The sequence below is a fragment of the Squalius cephalus genome (assembly GCF_949319135.1).
Source record: "Squalius cephalus genome assembly, chromosome: 8".
NCBI lineage: Eukaryota > Metazoa > Chordata > Actinopteri > Cypriniformes > Leuciscidae > Squalius > Squalius cephalus.
This window is the reverse complement of record NC_137129.1, coordinates 34,416,867-34,424,384: the sequence shown is the minus strand read 5'-3', so window position 1 is coordinate 34,424,384 and position 7,518 is coordinate 34,416,867. Positions and strand designations below refer to the sequence as shown.

Sequence of the window (7,518 nt, the reverse complement as noted above, 5' to 3'; positions counted from 1 at the left end):
ATGAGACCAGGCTGGACAAGAATCAGCATTCACGAGCTCAAATATGTGTTTCGCGCTGACAACAATCCGGTGGTGCCTAGAATCATGCAGCGGAGGAATGGAAAGTTGACAAGCCATTAATAAGTATTGACTTAAGAAACACTTATATTTTTTCAAATATTTTCAATAAATCATGTTCCCATTCACTCTGGCGACAAATTTTAAAATTAATTAAACTATATTATTTATAAGGTAACACTTTTATATTTTTAGGCATTAACTAGGCTAATTAAAATCCCTAATTGCCATAATGTTTTCTTTGTTCACCAAGTAATTTATTGGTCATGCATTATTGTTAACTCGCAAGACAGTAAGGAGAAAATGACAATTTGATGGATAATTTAAATATATTCTGCAATCACATTTTGGTAATGTAATTCCACCGTCACATCTGAGCGCGAAACGCTGCTTGGGTAGTTTCAAGATATACAAATAATTAATAATACAATAATAATTTAATTGTTCATATGTGTTTAATCTTGTTAGAAGATTTTTTTTTTTACTGATTATGAACACAAATTAATCAGACAAACCAAATTAATTGTAATTGTATTAATTATACCATTGATGAAAACAAGCTGATACCAAGGTATTTTAGGCCTACAATTCTAACATATTTTTTCATGAAAAATCATGATTGTATTTATTTATTTTTCGAAGGTTAATGTAAGCAGCTTCTTGCAATACTCTCCTAAATGCGTAATAAAACCTAAGTGCAAACATTACCGCTTTAATGACCATCCTTTATTTTTCAGTGCATTTGTTTTACAATATATGGCTATTAAGTCAAGTCAAGTCAAGTCAAGTCAAGTATATTTGTATAGCGCTTTTCACAATACAGATTGGATCAAAGCAGCTTCACAGTATTAAATTAAAATAATACAACAAGGTTTGTTTCTAGTGAAATTTATTGATTGATAAAATTAAATGAAATATTCCCAAAATATCCCCAACTGAGTAAGCCAAAGGCAACAGTATTACTGTCATGGGATTAATATTATAACTATTATTATGTAGTAGTGTAATGTAGACAGACACAACTAAAAGAGGTTTGAATTTTTCTTTGTTTAATTTGCACACTGAATATGGGTTGGCACTTTTAATTTTGAACTCTCAAAGTGCACTAGATTAATGAATTTAACATTAAAATGCACAAAATTTTCTTACGGGGGGGGGGGGTTTGGGCATGCCCCCGATCCCCCCTAGAAGGCCCGAGGTCCACTCAACACAGATTTACCAAAATCCTGTGAGAAACACTGGTATTGCTATGTGAAAACTGCGTATCATATGCGCGTAAAAACTCATTTTCACGTATAAATTGCACGATAAACACAATGTGTGCTATAGAGACGCATTTTCATGAGATCAGTTTATAACTTGTTTTTTGGATGAATCACTGTGGAGTACAGTTCAATTGTATTAATAAAAGACAATTTTGCATTTATTTCATCTATTAACTCTCACTCGTTCCTGGTCGCTCATTAGTTTGGGGGTGGGGGGCGTTCAGGGATTTGGATATTGGATAGGGGGCGCTGGCCCAAAAAAGGTTGAGAACCACTGATCTAGATTATAGTCTGTAATCATATCATTAACAATAAGTGCTTTTGAAGGGATCTAATATTCAGCAACCCAAGCTTTTATCATTTGCTCATTTGTATTATATCTGTTTTTTATTTGTTGAACATCAATTACATTTTTAACCTTAGATGGGTTTGGAAGTTTTTTTGTATGTCCTAATTCGGGGTACAGACACAGTCTCTATATGATGATATCTAGGTGAAAGAGGCTCTATGTGATGGGATTTATCTGACCTTGTGTCGTGACGCTGGCAGATGGTCGGTTTAGCCAGTCTGTCTGCTTCCTGACCTGAGCCCCAATTCATGTTTGAGCTCTAAGACTATGTGCCCATATTACCATAGAGAAGAGCAGCACCATTCCAGGAGGGATGAATACCATCTCTTTTTAACAGGTCAGGTCTGCCCCAAAAACTTTTCCAATTGTCTATGAATTCTATATTATTTTGCGGACACCACTTAGACAACCAGCCATTGAGTGAAGACAATCTACTAAGTATCTCAGCACTCCTGCGAACAGGAAGGGGGCCAGAGCAAATTACAGTGCCTGACATCGTACTTGCGAGTTCACACACCTCTTTAACGTTAATTTTAGTGATCTCCGACTGGCGGAGTCGAACATCATTAGTGCCGACGTGAATAATAATCTTAGAGAATTTACGATTAGTATTAGCCAGCACTTTTAAATTTGCTTTGATGTCAGGCGCTCTGGCTCCCGGCAAACATGTGACTTTGGTGGCTGGTGTCTCTATATTCACGTTCCGTGTAATAGAATCGCCAATAACTAGGGCACATTCAACAGGATTCTCAGTGGGTGTTTCACTGAGTGGGGAGAATCTATTTGAAGTTGTAAACGGAACGGAAGAGCAGTGTTTTGTCCCGCGACTACAGCGCCTCACCGTCACCCAATTGACCTGCTGCACGGTTCTACTTCAGACGAAACCGAACAATGTACACACTGTAAAGAGGTTGCTGTAAATTTTACAGTAACTTACTGGCAGCTGGATGCCAGTAAGTTGCTGTAAAATGTTTTACAGTAATATTACTGTATTTTCACTTACAGTATACTGTACCATTTACTGTAATTGCATTTACAGTATTATTACCGTATTTTCATTTACAGTATTAGTATTGAGTTTTTTTTTTTTTTTTTCATCATTTAAATTTTCTTTTTTTAATTTATGTTTACCCCACCCCCCAAAAAATCATAATAACTCACAAACATTTGTCCTTATAATATTCTTTTTAATCGTTGAACATTTTGTTTTAGAAGTACAAATTACAAATCTTGACCTTTAGGAGCCACTAGCTGAAGAAAAAAAAAGGCAACATCTCCAAAGTCCATAGAATTAATCTCCTGGTGACCATTTGTATCTGTAGCATGGCAAAAACGTACACACACTGAAAAGCAAAACAGGCCTTAAAACAATAAAATACAGTCAAAGTCAGTGTTGTGTTGTTACATTTCAGTAATTTTGCCAGTCAAAGTTGACAAGCTCTCTGATGAGAAACACTGAGGGTTTCAGGCTGATGCTTTTCTTTGGACCTTTCCAGATTTCCATCTGATCTGTGCCTTTGGTGTTTGGTGCCATCAGGGTTGACTCTCAGAATGAACCTGCAAACACAAGCAGGGAAAAATATATAATTTTTTCAGACCGGTGTTGGCAGAATTTTCCCTAACCCTCAAACTTGATGCTGCATGTACTTTGGCGTTAATAAAAGCACTATATCTGATTCTGAATCCACTTACAGTAGTGGTGGGGGGAAAATCGATTCTGTTCAGTGTCGCGATATTTTGCGCACGCAATTATATTGATACAGTAGCGCAAAGTATTCCAATATAGGTTATAAGGCTGTGACGGTGGCAGTTTTTTTACCACTGCGGTGGTAATGGACCAACTACCTGCAGTGGTTGGGGGGTAATTATGAAAATTGAAATAAAAAAATGTAGTTTATTCGAGCAAAAAAGTCTTTATTTGAGCAATTCCGTCAAAGAAGCAACACAAAGCCTGTAAAGCATTCAAATACATATCAGTAAATATTAGAAACTTACATAATAGAAAAGTTAAATCTATATTAAAAAAAAAAAAAAACTTTCGTTTAATACTTCCACACAAAGACACGTGATTCCACATGAAGCCATACCGCTCTGTGCTTTGAGAGGGATGACACGAGGAGGAAAGAGACCATCGATCTATTTTCTGATATCTTCATGTTTTCTACTTGTTGTAAAAGGTATGAAAAGTGAATTTAATCTTCCACAAGGGCAAGACATTTAAGCTATGTTTGAAATTGCGCTGCCAAAGAGAGCGAAACTAAAAATCAAATAAACTTGACGTGCCGTACATGTCTAATAACAAGCAAAAACTGTGTTGAAATGAATCTGACGTGCAAGTAAAAATGTAGGCTATCTGTCCTACAACGTTTTTCTACTTTACCACAGTAAAGAATGTGAATGTAATAGGCCTAAATAAAAGCGAACCAAGGAAGAAACGTTTATAATCCCCTTCGAAAATCGAGACGTAAGTGAAGATTTTGGGAAAAAAACAAGGTATTACATGCAGGGATGAGTCACAATTTTTGGATATTCGATTAGTTTATTTAATTATAGAATTATAGTATATCGAATAGGTTGTGTAATTATTCTCTAAAATAAAATCTCCATGTTTTTGGTGCTAATGCGGTGGTGACGCGTTCATATAATTACGTTCTGTAATAAGGTCCTGTGTCCTGAATGTTCAAGGACAAAGTTTTTGCACTACCCTCCAGTAAATGTGTAGAAGATGTTCACAGATTTAATGTGACATTTGAAGTGAGTTGAGCAGTCTTATTTTTTGTAATGTCTTTGAATAATATGGGGGACATGAATCGCAATTTATCGCAGAATCGAATCGCAATACTTGCTGTATCGCAATGTTAGGAAGCGCAATAATATTGAATTGTGGCCCAAATATCGCAATACTATCGAATCATCAAATTTTTGCCAATTTCCACCCCTAACCTACAGGGATGGTATTACCCCATAATAAATTACATTTAAATCATTAAATCTTCATTCTTTTTCAATACATTCACAGGAATGCTTAGATTTCCAGGGAATGGATAATTTAAATTAAACTTAATACAATGTAAGTTGCTTTGGATAAAAGTGACTTCCAAATGCATGCATGTAAATGTAATGTAATGTAAAAAAAAAATATATATATATATATTTTGGTTTACCTGATTCTGCATTCGACAAAATAGACAGCTAATGCTGAAGAGTCGTCTGTTAGCAGTTGTAACTGGATGATGATTCTGCCCTTCATTGTCAGCATCCATGTTTTTGCTTTGAGAACAGACTCTCCTGAAACAGACAAAGTCAGAGCAGCCTTTTAGTGTTATAGTTTACAGAAAAAAACTAAAATACAATAACAGAACTTATTACTAACAACAATAACATGTGGGGTGAAGATGAGGTAAGATATAATGTTGTATGGTGTTTATAGTTTTTAATCAATTAAACAACATTAAAAATATTAGTTAGCAAAACTTTGCTATATTGATAATGGTATATTGCTAACCCTTTCCTCCTCCTTCTCCTCTTCCTCCTCCAACGTCAACCCGTTCTGTGTATTAGTGGAGAGCGTCAGCAGTGATGTACAGTCCGGAGGGAATGGCCGCTGCAAATTCAAAATAAAGAACAGAAAATAACATGTTTGCCTGCTTAACTAATGAATACTTCAGCTAATTTAGTTGATGTCATCTTACTCACCTGTAGATGTTATCACCATTACGAAGGCAATCACAAAAAAGACTCCAAAATACACCTCCGACATTTCAGACGACATAATTCAGACCACAAACTTGAAAATAAAACAAAAGATGAAATTAACAACGGTGTTGGATAAAGGGTTAGTTTACTCAAAATTGTAAATTGTCACCATTTACTCACCCTCAACTTGTTCATAACTTCCATTAAATTATTTAATGTGCTGTATACAAAAGAAGATATTTTAAAGAACATGAGCAACCAAACAGTTACTGGTCCCCATTGACATCCAAAGTATTTTTTTCAATTATAGAAGTCCATGCGGACCAGCCACTATTTAACAACATTATTCAAAATATCTTATTTTATGTTCAGACGAAAGAACTTCATGCAGGTTTAGAACACGGTGTGGGCGAGTAAATGATGACATACATAATTTTCTGTTTAAGGTGTACTACGTTATCCCTTTAACTTAGTTTTACTCAGTATTTACGTTGTACATCTGCCAAAAAGTTGTGAAAGAGGAGACAGAACATACCAAAGTTATTATGCTTCTCTGTTTAATAAGTTTACTTCGGCTAATTTAGGTGAAGTTGACCATAACGTTACATACCAGTTGATGTTATCACAATGAAAAGGCTCCAACACACTCCATCGTTGCAGATGGCATTATCCAGATCAAAAACCTGAAAATAAATCATATAGGCCTACGTGAAAATATTGTTTAAAACCCGCACTTTAACAAGGGTTTCGTCTATCTCACTTTACCTCAGTATTTCACGTTGAGTTCGCTGTTAGCTCGGTTAACGTTACCGATGACTCCGCCCGCCTGATGAGCTAACTTGCGTTAAAGAGGCAGAGGAACACACAACCATTATTTTTTTATAGTTTTAACTAAAGAATATTTCGGCTAATATAGGTGAACTTAACTTACTCACCAGTTAATATTATCACCGTGACAGCGACCCGGCCGACAGTCAGGAAAAAAGACAGTAATAAAGGCACCAAAAAAACATTCTGACGACAGTCAGGAAAAAAAGGCACTAAAACCATTCAGACGAAAACAAAACGATACATCATGTTTGTTTGCTGTTAACATAAGTAAAAACATTTGAAAATGTTTGTTTTACATAAAATAGAAATTATATACTAACCTTTTTGGTGAGTTACATGATCTTTTGTCCGTGCATTAACTGCCACTTCACCCCTCAAAAAAACACTTGAAAAGAAATCCCTCTTGCCATTGGTCAGTTTTTCGCGGGCAAGTTCACTACTGTAAATTGATTTACAGTAGTGAAGAATTACAGTAGTGACCCTATATTTTCCCATAATCCTTTGCTGTTTACAGTAACATACTGTATACATATTTTACAGTATCTTACTGTACATATTACAGTAAAATACTGTTCAAATTACAGAAATCCGTTACAGTGCAGCGTTCACTAAGCTAGTCACATCCAAAGCAGTATCTAAAGCCCTTGCATGCTTACTATCCTCGATTAAAGTTTGGATGCGTGTCTCTAGATCTGAAATCTTCCCTGTCAGCTTGACTATCTCCCTGCATTTATCACATTAAATCCTGTGCTGACAGAAAAGGCTATGCTAAACATGTTACATGAGGTGTACTAGTTTACGTGACCTTGTGAAGTACGTTACATGTACTTACTATAGTAATAACAGTAAATGCATATTTAAAATAACCCTAAACCAAAACCTAAATGTAACTTTAAAGCAAGTACATGTAGTTAATTAATATTACTCAGTATTTATTTGAGTAAGTGCAATGTAACTATGTCACCTTAAAATAAAGTGTGACCAAATAAACCATCTGGAAACAAATAATCAGAGTTAACTTTGTATTGTCATTTTCTCACTTTTTGCTAATTTCTATTTTTTTTTATTATTATTATTATTAGTAGTAGTAGTAGTAGTATATTTTTGTGTGTGGCTTTTTTTTACAATAAGAAAACACAGGCAGGGAGAAGGAAAATGTTTAAAACATGACCAGGCTAGACTCAAACCCAAGAACATAAGTGTTGCAAATTGCATTGTAGGCTAATGTATTGTATTGTCACACTCAGGGAAACATATATAACCAGCATATAACATTAACAGCACCAAACAAAGAACTGAATGAAGACAGAACGTAATACA

General features: G+C 35.1%; 1 long non-coding RNA gene across 1 annotated transcript; it reads right to left on the bottom strand.

Moving 5' to 3' along the window:
* Positions 1-2,846: 2,846 nt before the first annotated feature.
* Positions 2,847-5,270, bottom strand: LOC307163234. The gene is made up of 3 exons (XR_013822042.1): positions 5,177-5,270; positions 4,836-4,959; positions 2,847-3,228 (listed from the first exon to the last, which is right to left on the bottom strand). It is a non-coding gene; the product is annotated as an uncharacterized lncRNA (long non-coding RNA).
* Between the last annotated feature and the right edge of the window lie 2,248 nt (positions 5,271-7,518).